The following is a 20,801-nucleotide window of genomic DNA, read 5'->3' on the forward strand; positions in this document are numbered from 1 at the left end:
GTTTGAAGTGTATGCAAATAGATTATACAAGTGGTTAGGCATTTTCAACACACAAAATGTTTCTGTAAAAGACTGTGTGTGCCAGTTAAGCACAAGGCGTGCTGCTCTGTTTTGAGCCAGCTGCAGCTTTGCTAGGTCTTTCTTTGCTCCACCAGACCACATTACAGAGTCTGAACAACTAGTACAGGTGATCTTTGTGTCAAAAACGCAGAACCTCTTTTTTATAACATACATACAGTGACGTGTTTTTCTGGATTTTTTTGTTGTTTCTTTCAGTTACCGGCCCAATGCTCTAACCACTAGGCTACCTGCCACTATTGGTTCTTTAATGAGCACAACAGTTTTCAGCTGTGCTAATATAATTACAAAAGGGTTATCTAATGATCAATTAGCCTTTTAAAATTATGAACTTGGATTAGCTAACACAATGTGCCATTGGAACAGTGATGGTTGCTGATAATGGGCCTCTGTATGCCTATGTAGATATTCCATAAAAATAATAGTCATTTACAACATTATCAATGTCTACACTGTGTTTCTGGAAATGATCAATTTGATGTTATTTTAATGGACAAAAAAATGTGCTTTTCTTTCAGTAAAGAGGACATTTCTAAGTGACCCAAACTTTTGAATGGAAGTGTATATTTTTTGTAAGGGAAAATCAAGTCTGAAATTTCAAAGTTGAAATTACAAACTTCAGAAGCATTTAAAAATGTCAAATACACTACAAGTTTAAAATGTCCTGCATTGTTACCCTGCAGCAGGGTGATCAAATTAAGATCCTACATCTGTACCCTGTATATTGTACATCCTGTCTATTGTAGTTAATTTATTGCATCTATTTCTAAATATGCAGAGATCAGGGTAGAGAGTCATGGCTGTGTGTGAGCATCGTATAAAAAATGAACACGATAAGATTGTTTCCCGAGGGACAGTGACTCCTGAGGAAGCGAGCGGTCTTTAATAAAGAGTTCCATTTCCATCCCCTACTCTAGCTTCCTTTAATCCAACGTGGGAGAGAGGAGAGAAGAGAGAGAGGAGAGAAGAGAGAGAGGAGAGAGAGGAGAGAAGAGAGAGAGGAGAGAGGAGAGAAGAGAGAGAGGAGAGAGAGGAGAGAAGAAGAGAGAGAGAGGAGAGAAGAGAGAGAGGAGAGAAGAGAGAGAGGAGAGAGAGAGAGAGAGGAGAGAGAGGAGAGAGAGAGAGAGGAGAGAAGAGAGAGAGGAGAGAGAGGAGAGAAGAGAGAGAGGAGAGAGAGGAGAGAAGAGAGAGAGGAGAGAGAGAGAGAGAGAGAGAGAAGAGAGAGAGGAGAGAGAGAGAGAGAAGAGAGAGAGGAGAGAAGAGAGAGAGGAGAGAGAGGAGAGAGAGAGAGAGAGAGAGAGGAGAGAAGAGAAGAGAGAGAAGAGAGAGAGGAGAGAAGAGAGAGGAGAGAGAGAGGAGAGAAGAGAGAGAGGAGAGAAGAGAGAGGAGAGAGAGAGGAGAGAAGAGAGAGAGAGAGAGAGAGGAGAGAAGAGAGAGAGGAGAGAAGAGAGAGAGGAGAGAGAGAGAAGAGAGAGAGATTTACCCTCTCAGAAGAAGAGAGAGAGAGAGAGAGGAGAGAAGAGAGAGAGAGAGAGAGAGAGAGAGAGAGAGAGAGAGGAGAGAAGAGAGAGAGAGAGAGAGAGAGAGAGAGAGAGAGAGAGAGAGAGAGAGAGAGAGAGAGAGAGAGAGAGAGAGAGAGAGGAGAGAAGAGAGAGAGGAGAGAAGAGAGAGAGGAGAGAGAGGAGAGAAGAGAGAGAGGAGAGAGAGGAGAGAAGAGAGAGAGGAGAGAGAGGAGAGAAGAGAGAGGAGAGAGAGAGGAGAGAAGAGAGAGAGGAGAGGAGAGAGAGAGGAGAGAGAGGAGAGAAGAAAGAGAGGAGAGAAGAGAGAGGAGAGAGAGAGGAGAGAAGAGAGAGAGGAGAGGAGAGAGAGGAGAGAAGAGAGAGAGGAGAGAAGAGAGAGAGGAGAGAGAGGAGAGAAGAGAGAGAGGAGAGAGAGGAGAGAAGAGAGAGAGGAGAGAGAGGAGAGAAGAGAGAGGAGAGAAGAGAGAGAGAGAGAAGAGAGAGAGGAGAGAGGAGCGAGAGGAGAGAGAGGAGAGAAGAGAGAGGAGAGAGAGGAGAGAAGAGAGAGAGGAGAGAGAGGAGAGAAGAGAGAGAGGAGAGAGATGAGAGAGAGGAGAGAAGAGAGAGAAGAGAGAGGAGAATTGGCTGTTTGGCGCCTTCCTCTGCCTTTGGACTGTTTAACCCTTTAGAACCAGGGTTTTCTAACTTTTTGGGTTGACGCAGTTAGACACAACTAGAACTGTCTGCACCTATGTCCTTAAATATCTATTCACAAACCTACGTTCTGTAAAGAACCGTAATATGCATGTTATAGTAGCCAACTAATACTAGAAATGTAACACTAACATGGAAAAAGAAGGTGACAACGGTTTAGCAATAACACAACTGAGATCAACCGAACAAGCAATTTGTTTATCTAAGCACACAAGGAAGCGATATGCATAGCATGAAGATGGCAACATGGCTTTGATTATTGCATCAAACAACCCACTGAATTGTTTTCACCCATTGACTTTTAGCCTTTGCTATGAAATAGGTCCGTTTTAGGAGCCGAGTTAGTCATCCACTACCACAGACACTCTACACTCTACATCCCCCAGGTGGCAGCAGCAACCGGGTCAGGTGTTCTCCCCGTTAGCCATTCACTACCACAGACACTCTACACTCTACATCCTCAGGTGGCAGCAGCAACCGGGTCGGGTGTTCTCCCTGTTAGCCATTCACTACCACAGACACTCTACATCTTCATCCCCAGGTGGCAGCAGCAACCGGGTCGGGTGTTCTCCCTGTTAGCCATTCACTACCACAGACACTCTACATCCTCAGGTGGCAGCAGCAACCGGGTCGGGTGTTCTCCTGTTAGCCATTCACTACCACAGACAGACACTCTACATCCTCAGGTGGCAGCAGCAACCGGGTCGGGTGTTCTCCCTGTTAGCCATTCACTACCACAGACACTCTACACTCTTCATCCTCAGGTGGCAGCAGCAACCGGGTCGGGTGTTCTCCCTGTTAGCCATTCACTACCACACACTCTACACTCACACATCCTCAGGTGGCAGCAGCAACCGGGTCGGGTGTTCTCCCTGTTAGCCATTCACTACAGACAGACACTCATACATCCTCAGGTGGCAGCCAGCAACCGGGTCGGGTGTTCTCCCTGTTAGCCATTCACTACCACAGACACTCTACACTCTACATCCTCAGGTGGCAGCAGCAACCGGGTCAGGTGTTCTCCCTGTTAGGACACTCTACATCCTCAGGTGGCAGCAGCAACCGGGTCAGGTGTTCTCCCCGTTAGCCATTCACTACCACAGACACTCTACACTCTACATCCTCAGGTGGCAGCAGCAACCGGGTCAGGTGTTCTCCCTGTTAGCCATTCACTACCACAGACACTCTACACTCTACATCCTCAGGTGGCAGCAGCAACCGGGTCAGGTGTTCTCCCCGTTAGCCATTCACTACCACAGACACTCTACACTCTACATCCTCAGGTGAGCAGCAACCGGGTCGGGTGTTCTCCCTGTTAGCCATTCACTACCACAGCAACCGGGTCGGGTGTTCTCCCTGTTAGCCATTCACTACCACACACACTCTAAATCCTCAGGTGGCAGCAGCAACCGGGTCGGGTGTTCTCCCTGTTAGCCATTCACTACCACAGACACTCTACACTCTACATCCTCAGGTGGCAGCAGCAACCGGGTCAAGTGTTCTCCCTGGAAATCTTCGTACGGTTCTGTTGATGAAGACTTGCAGTTTATTGATGAATAGTTTTATGTTAGGTTTCATAGTCATAGAGAAGAAAGGACTGGACTTTTCTATTTAAATACTCTCTCGGTGCTTGTGGAGGGCTTGGATGAGAGGCCTACTGGCTTGAATGTTTTGAAGACGGGAACTATGGAGAACTGGGATGGGAGGACTACTGGCTTGAGTGTCTTGAAGAAAGGGGCTGTGGAGAGCTGGGATGAGAGGACTACTGGCTTTAAGTGTCTTGAAGATGGGTGCTGTCAAGATGTTGCCCTCTTTGGGTACAGCAAGCCCCATCCCCCTCTCCCTGCCTCCTACAACTAGGCTGCTGTGGTCAGAGAGGTCGTAAATTCCTGAGGAGATCATCTCCTCATGGCCACAGTACAGAGACAGAGTGAGTTTTCATAGAGAACAAAGGAATTTCTTCCACCTCACAGAACTTGAGGTCTGAACAACATTTATGTTCCGGAGAAGGTATAGATCAGTGAAGAATCCAGCTACGAACTGGTCCGTTTGTTACAACTTGGGGAAGCTCATGGGAGACGGTGCGGCCACATTACCATAACGCTGTTTATATAATAGCCTCAGATATGAGGTTTACATCTAATTGTTGCATAAGATGAATGAGTGAGGATGATACTGTTTGTAAAATTGTGTAATGTGATTTTGGTCTGTTTAATGAAGGAAACTCCAATTCCCTTTTGAGTTTAACTAAATCAGAGGACCGCCCATGAGCCCAGTTAGGGTCGGGCATCCTGGGACAAGCCCTTGTCTGCAACTCCCGAATAAAACCCCAACTTTGAGAATGTCTCAACAGACCATGTTTTCTCTCAATCACGAGAGGACAAAGGTTGCAGACCAGCTTACCTCGATAAAGAGAGGGCCAAGGTTTGAGACAATTGCTGAATCTTTTAACCATACCACGTGGTTAAACTCTGAGACTATCGATACCGACAGAATAAGAACAAGTCTTTGATATTAATTACTAGTCTGCAGCTAGGAATTCGGTATCATTGAACGCGAAGAATGACAACCGCCGACACATCTATCCATAACGACATGAATGAATGTCACTCTGAACTCTCCACTCTAACCACGACAGAGAGAGAGAGGACGGAAACTCTCCAACAGAAACTAACTTTTCAGCAGAGATCCCGACGACACACTGAGCGTAAATATATTGATTGATTGCAATTGTTCCCGAATGAGTGAGCGTTCATGTGCAAAGGATTAGCATATCAATTGTTAGAATGATCAACTGTGTGTTGTCTTCTCAGTTGACCCCCACTTCCCTTTTGTACAACAAGCTGCCATGCCGGTTTAGCCCACTAGGGCACATTCCCCTATCATTTCTTGTAACCATATTTACTTTGTTTGTTTGTTTATGCATTTCTGTGAATTACTTAGTTAGTAAATAAATGATTTAAGACAATTGATGTATGGATGACTCATAGTGAAGACTTGGTTCGTGCAGATAACCAACAATTTACGACGTTTGGAATGAGATTAAATGAGGTAAAGTAAATAACTGTTACAACTATGAATGGTGAGTGGAGGAGTCAAGCACAGAGAGCAGGTAATTCTGTACGTGGATATTTTATTCCAAAGACTGTGGAGCCACGGACATGCAAAACACAAGGGCGCACGAAACAACCCGTCCCAAAATACAACGGACTAAAACTGTCCGGAAAAATACTGATAACACTCATACACTAGAATACAGAAAACAAGCCCGCACAAATACCCAGCGGGCCTAGTGCCCTTAAATAGCCTACAAACAAACACTAACTCAAAACAGGTGTACCCAATTAAACCCAATAAACAGAAACAAACGGAAAGGGAATCGATGGCAGCTAATAGGCCGGCGACGACGACCGCCGAGCGCCGCCCGAACAGGAAGAGGCACCATCTTCGGCGAGATTCGTGACAATAATTAATTAATTCGAAGACTAATTGATCAGATATAAAATATCTGAAAAGTTATATTAGGAAATTATAACTTTGTAATCTGAATATTTTCCTTGGTGCCCCGACTTCCTAGTTAATTACAGTTACATGATTAATCAGTTTAACCGCGTAACACTAATTACAGAGAATCTTTGATAAAAACTAAAAGTCTTCATTTAATGATAGTAAAGACAGTGCTATGGAGAGATGGGATGAGAGGAGCAAGTCTATTTGATCAACTATAACAGTGTTAGAGGACACAGACAATTAATACATCATTCTGGAGAGAACAAACATTTACTGGAGCTCACGGGACCCAGGAGTAGAACTAAGGAGTGTACCTGGGTCGGAGTTATGACCGGGCTCCAAGGGGCCTGGCCCGCTCTACCGTACTCCTTGCCCATCCAAATAAAATATTGTAATATTGATCATTTATTTGACCGAGATGCGCGCCGACAGAAAGACGAATCAATCTCAGATAAAGCATCCGAGCCACTGAAACAGCGCCCCTCTGTCTCCGTACGTGTAGACCGTGTAGGCTATCTGATGCTGTCTGGACAAAAGGAGCCTGGCATGTTATACTTTTTCTGTCCAGACAGCGTCAGATACATGGGCTACATACAGTACAGTAAGACAGATGGGAGCAGTTTCGCTCGCTAGTTTTAGCCGAGAGAAAGAGGCGAAGCGATAGGGCTCTCTCTCGCCAAAATCTGTCCTGAATAAACCCAATGTGGTTCAATGGTTATAATATGCAAACCTACGCTTTTCCCTTGCATTCCCGCCTTTGGGACAACAACTCACATTGTCAGGACGGAGACATGAACATCTCGTCATTATATACAGATCTCTGGTTTCAGCCACTTGCGAATTAGAAAGGAAAGTTGGCGGGTGCATAGTTCGGATGCTGGATTCCCCTCAAGTAAATGTATGTTTGGCCAAAATTATATAATTACACCTAAATCATTCAAAACACTGTCGTGTCATAAACTATCATTACATGTGAAGACTGTAAATCATCAAATCAATTCTCTATGTGTAATTTAATTACGCGATTAAACCAATCTTTTAACTGTAATTAACTAGGAAGTCGGGGCACAACGGAAACATGTTGTTTATAGAGTGTCAATTTCCCGACTATAACTCTTCAGATGTTTTCATTTCGCTCATTAATGAATTTTATTACGTCATCAGTCTCATTACTGAACGTCACAAATCCTTGGATATCTGCACGAACCCTAGCCTAGATCATGAATCAGCGCTATACAAATTGGTTAAATTATTTATTTACTAAACTAACTAATCAAATCACAGAATTACATAAACACACACACAATTAGTTCATACATGGCTTATTACATGACACAAAGAAAAAGTCCCTAGCGGACGAAACCGATGTGACGGCTTGGAAGATAAAGGAAAGAGGGTGGAGACTGCCCGAGAGTGGGACACTCATAGCTGATAACTACACTCATAGAAATTGCTAATACTTTGAATATGAACAACCGCTCATTCGGAAAGAAATTGCAATTGACATATTTACGAGTGTATGTCTTGTTGTCTCTCTCTGTGGTCCCCGGTCCATCTGCTGGAGAGAGTCAACAGAAAAGTCTCTGTGGTCCCCGGTCCATCTGCTGGAGAGAGTCAACAGAAAAGTCTCTGTGGTCCCCAGTCCATCTGCTGGAGAGAGTCAACAGAAAAGTCTCTGTGGTCACCAGTCCATCTGCTGGAGAGAGTCAACAGAAAAGTCTCTGTGGTCCCCGGTCCATCTGCTGGAGAGAGTCAACAGAAAAGTCTCTGTGGTCCCCAGTCCATCTGCTGGAGAGAGTCAACAGAAAAGTCTCTGTGGTCCCAGTCCATCTGCTGGAGAGAGTCAACAGAAAAGTCTCTGTGGTCCCCAGTCCATCTGCTGGAGAGAGTCAACAGAAAAGTCTCTGTGGTCGCCAGTCCATCTGCTGGAGAGAGTCAACAGAAAAGTCTCTGTGGTCCCCGGTCCATCTGCTGGAGAGAGTCAACAGAAAAGTCTCTGTGGTCCCCGGTCCATCTGCTGGAGAGAGTCAACAGAAAAGTCTCTGTGGTCCCCGGTCCATCTGCTGGAGAGAGTCAACAGAAAAGTCTCTGTGGTCCCCGGTCCATCTGCTGGAGAGAGTCGACAGAAAAGTCCCTGGTTGCGTTCCTAATGAAAACATCAAGCGTACCCATGTTGTTGTCTCTCTCTGTGGTCGCCGGTCCATCTGCTGGAGAGAGTCGACAGAAAAGTCCCTGGTTGCGTTCCTAATGGATACGTCAAGCGTACACATGTTGTTGCATAGAATAGATGTTTGGGCGGTTGTCGGGATTCTTCGTCCTAGGCTACGTATATTTCCAGCTGCAGACTGAAAAGGCCTCGTCTAAGATTTGCTCCTTCTGTGGCAATGTTTTAGAGTCAAACCGTTTCTAGCCGTGTAGCCAATGCTACATGCTGTACGGTGTCCTCGGTCTACAGAGTTGTAGTTCTTAATCTCATGGCCTATAGAGTTGTAGTTCTTAATCTCATGGCCTATAGAGTTGTAGTTCTTAATCTCATGGCCTACAGTGTTGTAGTTCTTAATCTCATGGCCTATAGAGTTGTAGTTCTTAATCTCATGGCCTATAGAGTTGTAGTTCTTAATCTCATGGCCTATAGAGTTGTAGTTCTTAATCTCATGGCCTACAGTGTTGTAGTTCTTAATCTCATGGCCTACAGAGTTGTAGTTCTTCATCTCATGGTCTACAGAGTTGTAGTTCTTAACCATTTCACATCTAGCTACCGCTTCATGTTTTCTGATCTCATGGCCTATCGAGTTGTAGTTCTTAACATCATGGCCTATCGAGTTGTAGTTCTTAACCTCATGGCCTATAGAGTTGTAGTTCTTAACCATTTCACATCTAGCTACCGCTTCATGTTTTCTGATCTCATGGCCTATCGAGTTGTAGTTCTTAACATCATGGCCTATCGAGTTGTAGTTCTTAACCTCATGGCCTATCGAGTTGTAGTTCTTAACCATTTCCCATCTAGCTACCGCTTCATGTTTTCTGATCTCATGGCCTATCGAGTTGTAGCCATTTCAACGTGGGGACTCCGTCCCGGCGTTCTGACTTAATGTACATTTTTTAGGAAGAGCTTTTATACTCTGTGGAAAAAGGGGTGATTCCATGACGCTTGATGTAATGTCTGGCCTCACGGGGGCGTGGCCACTGACTAGTTAAAACTTTACAGCTAAACAAGTATCTCATTAAGGCCAGCATCACATTACATCTTCTAACAAATAGTTTCATATTCAATCATGTATTTTATATAACCATCAGATTAAAATCCCATATTTGGGAAGTGGACACAACCAAAAACACAGTTATATATTGTTCTACTGTCTTTCCTGATGTCACACAATAAAACCGATTAGACAGGATTGTTCCTTAAAATACCCACGGACAATTCCCACATTCTCAACAACAGGAGTATTGGCAAGAGAAGCTCTTTGTTCTCTCTACCTCAAAATTGCATGGCAGTGAGGAGAGTTTTTCAGCCAGGAATTTACGACTGAGGTAATGAAACCTGTGGTGGGGGAGAGAGGGAGAGAAGGGGGGTGGGGCACGATATACACTCAAAAGGGACCACGTCGTGACAACACTTTACCAGAGATCTTGATTTATAGCCACAGAGGATCATTAGCTTCTTTTTAATTATATAAATAGCTGTGGATTATTTCAAATCACAAGTGTATCGGGCCTATGCCTATTTGGGCAGTGTGAGTGACAGGCCGAGCTGTATTATTGATTTAGGCTAGTAAATGTATTGTTAATCCCCATTATATATGTCACCAGTAGGCCTAGTAAATGTATTGTTAATCCCCATTATCTATGTCACCAGTAGGCCTAGTAAATGTATTGTTAATCCCCATTATCTATGTCACCAGTAGGCCTAGTAAATGTATTGTTAATCCCCATTATATATGTCACCAGTAGGCCTAGTAAATGTATTGTTAATCCCCATTATATATGTCACCAGTAGGCCTAGTAAATGTATTGTTAATCCCCATTATATATGTAGTACCAGTAGGCCTAGTAAATGTAAATTGTTAATCCCCCTATTATCTATGTCACCAGTAGGCCTAGTAAATGTATTGTTAATCCCCATTATCTATGTCACCAGTAGGCCTAGTAAATGTATTGTTAATCCCCATTATCTATGTCACCAGTAGGCCTAGTAAATGTATTGTTAATCCCCATTAAATATGTCACCAGTAGGCCTAGTAAATGTATTGTTAATCCCCATCACCAGTAGGCCTATGTATTGTTAATCCCCATTAGGCCTAGTGCAATGTATGTCACCAGTAGGCCTAGTAAATGTATTGTTAATCCCCATTATATATGCCACCAGTAGGCCTAGTAAATGTATTGTTAATCCCATTATATATGTCACCAGTAGGCCTAGTAAATGTATTGTTAATCCCCATTACATATGTCACCAGTAGGCCTAGTAAATGTATTGTTAATCCCCATTATATATGTCACCAGTAGGCCTAGTAAATGTATTGTTAATCCCCATTACATATGTCACCAGTAGGCCTAGTAAATGTATTGTTAATCCCCATTATATATGTCACCAGTAGGCCTAGTAAATGTATTGTTAATCCCCATTATATATGTCACCAGTAGGCCTAGTAAATGTATTGTTAATCCCCATTACATATGTAGTAGGCCTAGTAAATGTATTGTTAATCCCCATTAATATGTCACCAGTAGGCCTAGTAAATGTATTGTTAATCCCCATTACATATGTCACCAGTAGGCCTAGTAAATGTATTGTTAATCCCCATTACATATGTCACAGTAGGCCTAGTAAATGTATTGTTAATCCCAGTAGGCCTAGTAAAGTAAATGTATTGTTAATCATTATATATGTCCATTATATATGTCACCAGTAGGCCTAGTAAATGTATTGTTAATCCCCATTATATATGTCACCAGTAGGCCTAGTAAATGTATTGTTAATCCCCATTATCTATGTCACCAGTAGGCCTAGTAAATGTATTGTTAATCCCCATTATATATGTCACCAGTAGGCCTAGTAAATGTATTGTTAATCCCCATTATATATGTCACCAGTAGGCCTAGTAAATGTATTGTTAATCCACATTATATATGTCACCAGTAGGCCTAGTAAATGTATTGTTAATCCCACATTATATATGTCACCAGTAGGCCTAGTAAATGTACCGTTAATCCCCATCATTTGGTTACATTAATTACTGTTAATGCGTTACAGTCATTTACCATTCTCATTCTCGGAGTGGAAACGTTGTTTGCTGAGTTCACAACCTGCTACACTTGTGAGAAACAATATAATATTTATATAATAAATATAAGGGTTTATATAATACCCTTCATTTAAGAATGTTGTAAATGTTTTCTTTGTCTTTTGTTTGGAGTGCTCCATGTGAGCAATGAGCATGTGTGTGGTTTCTCTGTCCTGATAACTTTAAGGCAGTGCACACGCCTGTGCACGCCAAACCTGCTGAGTTGATACCATGTTGCACTTCACTAGCGATAGACAGATAGACAGGGAGGCGATAGCACAAGTCAAGACAGATAGACAGGGAGGCGATAGCACAAGTCAAGACAGATAGACAGGGAGGCGATAGCACAAGTCAAGACAGATAGATAGGAAGGCGATAGCACAAGTCAAGACAGATAGACAGGGAGGCGATAGCTCAAGTCAAGACAGATAGACAGGGAGGCGATAGCTCAAGTCAAGACAGATAGATAGGAAGGCGATAGCTCAAGTCAAGACAGATAGACAGGGAGGCGATAGCTCAAGTCAAGACAGATAGACAGGGAGGCGATAGCTCAAGTCAAGACAGATAGACAGGGAGGCGATAGCACAAGTCAAGACAGATAGACAGGGAGGCGATAGCACAAGTCAAGACAGATAGACAGGAAGGCGATAGCACAAGTCAAGACAGATAGATAGGAAGGCGATAGCACAAGTCAAGACAGATAGACAGGGAGGCGATAGCACAAGTCAAGACAGATAGACAGGGAGGCGATAGCTCAAGTCAAGACAGATAGACAGGGAGGCGATAGCTCAAGTCAAGACAGGCAATAGCTCAAGTCAAGACAGATAGACAGGGAGGCGATAGCTCAAGTCAAGACAGATAGACAGGAAGGCGATAGCACAAGTCAAGACAGATAGATAGGAAGGCGATAGCTCAAGTCAAGACAGATAGATAGGGAGGCAGACCAGTGGAGTAGAGAGATTAATGCGATTGAAAGAGCCAGAATTTTCATCAGGACATTTTCTACTGTATTTATTTGTTGGTTTTAGGCCTCTGTATCTTACTTAGTTTACAATGGAAGTTATAGGTCTACTGCTGCATTGGTCTATAGGCTGTCTCTAATTTCTTTAACTACTCATCATGGAGTATCAAAGGCTGCTGCTCTTGCATTAGTTTGGGAAGTGGACACAACCAAAAACACAGTTATATATTGTTCTACTGTCTTTCCTGATGTCACACAATAAAACCGATTAGACAGGATTGTTCCTTAAAATACCCACAGACAATTCCCACAAGAGCTGCTTCTCTTGCACAAATTTATATTCTGATTTTTATGATTAACCACGTGACAATAATTTTGAGAAACTTAATTTGTACTTTAAAAAAAAAAAGAAATGTTCCATGTAAATGTGCATAATAAAATAATCCTAACTGGCATACAGATTGGTAGAAATGGTAGGATAACTTCCCCAAACTTAAAACTCAAGAGCTGCTTATGGCCTTTACTATAACACCCGTTAACAACAATTGGAGGACTTGTGAAAAAACCAGGCCCGCCTATTTAATTCAAATGATTTGTCCTGGCGTCAGCCATGGAGTGTACTAAGGAGCGGTGGTGGTTTTAGCATGTAAATCCTGGTGGGACAAACAAAAACAAATGCATGCCAGCAAAGCCACTACACAACACTAAACAATACATTCATTGCACTATAACGGTGACAAACTATGTCCACAAACTGTTAGGGCCCACATAAAACTGTCCCAACAGCAGAGCTGCCTTTTCAGCACCATGCAGTGAATCCTTACCAGCCTGGTTAATTCAGCCTCATTTACTGCCTTGTCAGCACCATGCAGTGAATCCTTACCACCACTACACCTGGTTAATTCAGCCTCATTTACTGCCTTGTCAGCACCATGCAGTGAATCCTTACCACTGATACACCTGGTTAATTCAGCCTCATTTACTGCCTTGTCAGCACCATGCAGTGAATCCTTACCACTGATACACCTGGTTAATTCAGCCTCATTTACTGCCTTGTCAGCACCATGCAGTGAATCCTTACCACTGATACACCTGGTTAATTCAGCCTCATTTACTGCCTTGTCAGCACCATGCAGTGAATCCTTACCACTGATACACCTGGTTAATTCAGCCTCATTTACTGCCTTGTCAGCACCATGCAGTGAATCCTTACCACTGATACACCTGGTTAATTCAGCCTCATTTACTGCCTTGTCAGCACCATGCAGTGAATCCTTACCACTGATACACCTGGTTAATTCAGCCTCATTTACTGCCTTGTCAGCACCATGCAGTGAATCCTTACCATCACTACACCTGGTTAATTCAGCCTCATTTACTGCCTTTTTTAAAAACATAGCTGATATGGCTGACTTGCTTAAACTTGGTTTCTAGCAACAATTGAGTTGTACAAACTATGGCATAAGGGAATGATGAGCGGATCAGAGTCAATCCGTAATTTTGATGAAGACATTAATGAGCGAGCTAGGACAAACGCAGTCAATTGAACTATTTGTCCAGCACTTTGGAAATGTACAGTGACAGAATTCAGAGCATGGCCCATTCTTACAGTGTTCTCCCTGTCAGTGGCGACCTGTCATTCAGGGCAGGTTTTGAGCCCCACCTGTTTCGCTAAAAAAGAGACCCTTAAACCCGGACTTGTACCACACAGCCACTCCACTGAATAACAGGCTAGTGATTGCTTTGCAAGCTTGCAGTTAGCCACTGATTCCTCCCAAACCACTCATTGTTGAATTTGTAATTTCCAACTTGTTGTGTAATGTTTATGTCCAATGGCTGACAAGCACCGATATGCTTCATGTATAATTTATCTTCATATGACATCGGATTGAAAAGGATTGGCCAGTAGATTGTCAACTTGATTCATGATGACTGCTTGTCTAGCTTGCAAGCTAAGAGTATGTCCAATCAAAGCTACGTTAGATATAACGTGATTTGACATCATTACATGCTGCCAATGACCTTGAGCCTTCTTGGATGGGCACTTCTAATGTAAATCTATGGCAGCACCCAAAGGGGCTTGAATTTTCGACCTCTCCTCAAAGATTTTGCGATGACGTAGTGTCCCCATGAGTGACAGAACACTGAGCCAATCACAGCTCAGCTAGAGAATATGACCAACCTCTACACTCCGTATTTTCTGCTGGCTCGCCCCACCACCACAGAAAGCACTGAGCTAGGCTGAAACACCTGCATTTTGGAGCTCCCTTACTCAAGAAAGCAAAAAAGAGACCATGTTTGTACGCGGTTTTATAAACTCAATGATTAAAAAAAATTGTTTGCCAACTGATATGTGACACATATTAATGCCAAAATAACATGCAGAACAGGCACACAGTTGGGGCTCAAAACAGGCTCTACCCCACCTGCCCTGAATGAGGGGTTGCCACTGCTAAGGAGTATACACTACTCCTTACCTAACAGGATGCAGAATGTGCCCTTATTTATAGTGATGATGATGATGAGTAGTGTAGTGGGGGGTAAACACATGTAAATGATGTTAATCCACTCCCCCCCGGGTGCTTACCTGGGAAATGCAATGAAAGTATAAGGAACGTTACTATTTTCACAGCGACCAGTGACCAGTGTTTACACACCTTTTTTAAAATTATTACTACTGTACGTCACTGATGATGATGATGAAGATGAAGATGACGTGTGTGAGTCATGTTGTTGGCCAATGGTAAATGATGATGTGTGTTTTTTCAATATTGTTATGGATGTGGGAACGCAGGAAGGCCTGCATGGCTCAAGAGGCTCCAGTTCAGCCTCACAGAAATCTGTCACTCACTCCCCATAACTCACACCTGTGCACAATCATCACTTATCAACAAGCCTGGCACAGCACCTGGGATCTCGTTTATAACCGTTTCCTACATTTAACACTAAATATCTGCGTGCCATTTCCTCATGACATACATACACGCGTGTTTCTGTTATAAAGCAGATACATCCTGAAACTGTGCGCGTGTGAAAGAGCATTAAAACTCCCGCCTGAAAACTTTTATGGTGTGGCAGTTTCCAAAGGAAATAGGAATGGCGATCTTGATCAAATGTCTCTGGGGGTGTTGGCAGAATAATTAAAACTTTTTCAGTGACATTCGCTATATCTGACAATTTCTGAATATTTGTACTTTTTTTTTGCAAATTGTTCTGGCCCTTTAAACAGATTCAATAATCTTCTAAGGTCACTTTTTCAGAACCTAAATATACTGCACTGCAAAGAAAAACTACGGTAGGCCTTACAGTGGTAGGCTACACATTTCACAGCAAAATATAATCTGTTTCTTAATCTATTAAATTATATTGTATATTATAAACCACCTTTTAGATGAATAGAGCAAAATACTAATAGGCCCAATGAAATGAGAGATTCGCATGGTAATTTGTTGTAGGCTAAACGTCTTCGGGAATAAGAACTCATTGCGGCCAGAAAAGGTCATGAGGAATTTATTCTGCAATGGTTAAGAAAATAGGCATTATGTCAAAAATAAAAAATAAAAAGTAAATTAAATATTGTTTACTTGAGAAATATGAAATTACAGTCGGCTATTCAGACATACAGTAGCCTAAAACAACTTAATGGAACATGTGATCTGTCTGTTCTACGTTTAGATTGGCTACGGATCAGATCGCATAGAGCAAAATGCTTGAAATATTTGATCTATTTACTACTGTAAAGTGGGTCAAATGAAATGAGAGATGGGACGTTGTAGACTCATAGTCAGTGGTGGAAAAAGGACCCCAGTCTGCCAGATCAGAGGATGACCAGGGATGTTCTCTGTTTTGTGAGTCTGCCAGATCAGAGGCAGTGGGATGACCAGGGATGTTATCTGTTTTGTGAGTCTGCCAGATCAGAGGATGTTCTCTGTTTAGTGAGTCTGCCAGATCAGAGGATGACCAGGGATGTTCTCTGTTTTGTGAGTCTGCCAGATCAGAGGCAGTGGGATGACCAGGGATGTTCTCTGTTTAGTGAGTCTGCCAGATCAGAGGATGACCAGGGATGTTCTCTGTTTAGTGAGTCTGCCAGATCAGAGGATGACCAGGGATGTTCTCTGTTTAGTGAGTCTGCCAGATCAGAGGATGACCAGGGATGTTCTCTGTTTAGTGAGTCTGCCAGATCAGAGGCTGTGGGATGACCAGGGATGTTCTCTGTTTTGAGTGAGTCAGCCAGGATGCCAGATCAGAGGCAGTGGGATGACCAGGGATGTTCTCTGTTTAGTGAGTCTGCCAGATCAGAGATCAGGGATGCAGGGATGTTCTCTGTTTAGTGAGTCTGCCAGATCAGAGGGATGGGATGACCAGGGATGTTCTCTGTTTGTGAGTCTGCCAGATCAGAGGATGTGGGATGACCAGGGATGTTCTCTGTTTAGTGAGTCTGCCAGATCAGAGGATGACCAGGGATGTTCTCTGTTTAGTGAGTCTGCCAGATCAGAGGATGACCAGGGATGTTCTCTGTTTAGTGAGTCTGCCAGATCAGAGGCTGTGGGATGACCAGGGATGTTCTCTGTTTAGTGAGTCTGCCAGATCAGAGGATGACCAGGGATGTTCTCTGTTTAGTGAGTCTGCCAGATCAGAGGCAGTAGGGATGACCAGGGATGTTCTCTGTTTAGTGAGTCTGCCAGATCAGAGGATGACCAGGGATGTTCTCTGTTTAGTGAGTCTGCCAGATCAGAGGATGACCAGGGATGTTCTCTGTTTAGTGAGTCTGCCAGATCAGAGGATGACCAGGGATGTTCTCTGTTTAGTGAGTCTGCCAGATCAGAGGATGACCAGGGATGTTCTCTGTTTAGTGAGTCTGCCAGATCAGAGGCAGATCAGGGATGACCAGGGATGTTCTCTGTTTAGTGAGTCTGCCAGATCAGAGGATGACCAGGGATGTTCTCTGTTTAGTGAGTCTGCCAGATCAGAGGATGACCAGGGATGTTCTCTGTTTAGTGAGTCTGCCAGATCATGGGATGACCAGGGATGTTCTCTGTTTAGTGAGTCTGCCAGATCAGAAGCTGTGGGATGACTAGGGATGTTCTCTTGATAAGTGTGTGAACTAGACAATTTTTCTGTCCTGCTGAGCGTTCAAAATGTAACGAGTACTTTGGGTGACAGGGAATTATTTTCTTTAGGAATATCACACTTTCACAAAAAACATGAAGACATGGCTAAAGGTCAATCAGATTTGTGAACATAATCCCTAGCTGTGTGTTGCCGCTTTCCCTGTTGTCTGTTGTCTGTTGCTTGTGAGGTGTGGAAACACTTTGTTGCTTTTATGGATTTTGTCTTGTTGCTTTGTGCTATGTTGCTCTATCTGCATACTACGTATTGCCAGTCCTATGTTGCTCTGTGTGTGCTCACTGCTCAATGATTGTCTGTATTGTAATAGTTTTTAATAACCTGCCCAGGGACTGCAGTTCAAAATCAGCCGGCCTGGCTAAAACCAACACTTTTACTGAAACGCTGATTAATGTGCACTGTCCCTGTAAAAAAAAAACCAAACAAACAAAAAACCAATATAGTGGTAAAATTAGTGATAAAAGTTGTCCAAAACATTAATAGTAAAGTAAATTACAGATACCCCCAAAACGACTTATTAAGTAGTACTTTAAAGTATTTTTACTGAAGTACTTTACACCACTGCCTATAGGCTACTTTGCGAGTTTGAAACCATCACAGTCAAAAAAAGTGAGGAATTTATTCTGCAATGGTCATGGAAACTAAATAGGAAATATGTGCCTATTTCTAACTATTTTAGAATGCAATGATTAACAAAACATTGATCCTCGCTCTTCTCACTAATGGCAAATGAACCTTGTTATTATATTGACCCGTTTCTCCTCTCTCCTCACCTTTCACCCCTATCTCTCTCATCCCACTCCTTTCACCCTTCAGGGCTTGAAGTAGATGCTGTAACTCATGTGGTGTGCTGGTGCTCTTTATATTTAGGTGCCGGTACTCATCATGTTTTAGAGCCAATGTTATACAAGAGGTGCAGGTAGTAAACATTTTCATTGAGGAAACAGAAAGGTGTCGTAATGTATTTTTCCCGAAAACATCCTTTCTGAATTGAAAAGTAATCCAATACGGAGCACTCTGCATTGTTACAAAATTTGAGAGTTGGTATGGCGGTTGATTGATTTGGCCTCCGCATGCCTCCGGAGGCTTCGTAATTGCTTCACACTCTCCATACGGAGCCCCCGGAGGCATGCAGAGGCCAAATCAATCAAGTTCCATACCGCATTACGGTGCGCCTCTCAAATGTTTTAACAATGCGGAGGGCTCCGTATAGCTGTGACATGATTGGTTGATGGTAGGTAGGGGAGGAAGGACCTGTATAAACAGAAACTCACTTCCTTGACAACATCCTTCACAACAGCTCTGCTCTGCTCCGCGAAGCGTACAGTGCCTTGCAAAAGTATTCATCCCCTTGGCGTTTTTCCTATTTTGTTGCATTACAACCTGTAATTTAAAATTATTTTAATTTGGATTTCATGTAATGGACATACTCAAAATAGTCAAAATTGGTAAAGAAAATACAATTTAAAAAAGTAAAACGCAAGTGGTGGGTGCATTCCCTTTGCTATGAAGCCCCTAAATAATATCTGGTGCAACCAATTACCTTCAAAAGTCACCTAATTAGTTAAATAAAGTCCCCCTGTGTGCAATGATCTGTCACAGGATCTTAGTATATATACACCTGTTCTGAAAGGCCCCAGAGTCAGCAACACCACTAAGCAAGGGGCACCACCAATCAAGCGACACCATGAAGACCAAGGAGCTCTCCAAACAGGTCAGGAACAAAGTTGTGGAGAAGTACAGATCAGGGTTGGGTTCTAAAAATATATCCAAAACATTGAACATCCCACGGAGCACCATTAAATGCATTGTAAAAAAAAATGGAAGGAATATGGCACCAGAACAAACCTGCCAAGAGAGGACCGCCCACCAAAACTCACAGACCAGGCAAGGAGGGCATTAATCAGAGAGGCAACAAAGAGACCAACGATAAAGCCTCACAGCGGAGATTGGAGTATCTGTCCATAGGACCACTTTAAGCCGTACACTCCACAGAGATGGGCTTTATGGAAGAGTGGCCAGAAAAAGCCATTGTTTAAGAAAATAATAAGCAAGCACGTTTGGTGTTCGCCAAAAGGCATGTGGGAGAGTCCCCAAATATATGGAAGGAGGTACTCTGGTCAGATGAGACTAAAATTGAGCTTTTCTGCCATCAAGGAAAACGCTGTCTGGAGCAAACCCAACACCTCATCACCCTGAGAACATCTTCCCCACAGGGAAGCATGGTGCTGGCAGCAACATGCTGTGGGGATGTTTTTTATCGGCAGGGACTGGGAAACTGGTCAGAATTGAAGGAATGATAGATGGCGCTAAATACAGGGAAACTCTTGAGGGAAACCTGTTTCAGTCCAGAGATTTGAGACTGAGATGGAGGTTCACCTTCCAGCAGGACAATGACCCTAAGCATACTGCTAAAGCAACACTCGAGTGGTTTAAGGGGAAACATTTAAATGTCTTGGAATGGCCTAGTCAAAGCCCAGACCTCAATCCAATTGAGAATCTGTGGTTTGACTTAAAGATCGTTGTACACCAGTGGAACCCATCCAACTTGAAGGAGCTGGAACTGTTTTGCCTTGAAGAATGGACAAAAATCCCAGTGGCTAGATGTGCCAAGCTTATAGAGACATACCCAAAGAGACTTGCAGCTGTAATTGCTGCAAAAGGTGGCTCTACAAAGTATTGACTTTGTGGGGATGAATAGTTATAGTTATAATAGTTTTCTGTTTTTTTTCTCTTATTTCTTGTTTGTTTCACAATAAAAAATATTTTGCATCTTCAAAGTGGTAGGCAGGTTGTGGAAACGTAATTATACAAACCCCCCAAAAATTTATTTTAATTCCCGGTTGTAAGGCAACAAAATAGGAAAAATGCCAAGGGGGTGAATACTTTCGCAAGCCTCTGTAAAAAGTATGTTTGCTCTGACCTCTGTGGAGTCCACATCACAGTAAATGCTGTACGGCCACTGCAGATAAGGATTGACCATGTAGAGCCTTCAAACCATTCTATTGAGACGGGGGTGAAATCCAAAGGTGTGCTATATATTCATTGGCTATGTCATCGCTAGTTTATAAAGATACATATTGATACGTTACTAGCTCTTACACTTTTAATCTGCTAAAATGACTCATTACTGGATGGTGATTTCAGATCAAACGTGTGGGGGGAGCAAACATCCCCCCCCTAACTGATAGTGGGTGGTAGATGCTCAGTTTACCTTATGCCTCACCTCAGCTGCCTGCATACACCATAGATATGTCACACACACATACACCGTACATATTTCACACACACACACATATATATTTGTTATTAATTTTGTTTGGAACCCTAGAAATGGATTTGATGGTTTGAAAAGTACTGTCTTCCCAGTAGCCTACTTGAGAAAATGGTTTATATGACTCAGTATAGAACATAGTTTATAGTTAGAATTTGAATTCTAGTAACTTGGTTTCAGGACAGTCCCTTTAAAAGGTACAATCCACTCAAAAACGATATATATATTATATATTATTCATTAGTCCACTGCTGATACAGTCCCAAAATGTCAGCAATCAAGTTTTCAAGATATAGGATCTTCAAAATTGTGAATTGTAACTTGCCACATCACCGTGACGATGCGTTTTG

Source organism: Oncorhynchus tshawytscha, unplaced genomic scaffold (assembly GCF_018296145.1).
Source record: "Oncorhynchus tshawytscha isolate Ot180627B unplaced genomic scaffold, Otsh_v2.0 Un_scaffold_3036_pilon_pilon, whole genome shotgun sequence".
NCBI lineage: Eukaryota > Metazoa > Chordata > Actinopteri > Salmoniformes > Salmonidae > Oncorhynchus > Oncorhynchus tshawytscha.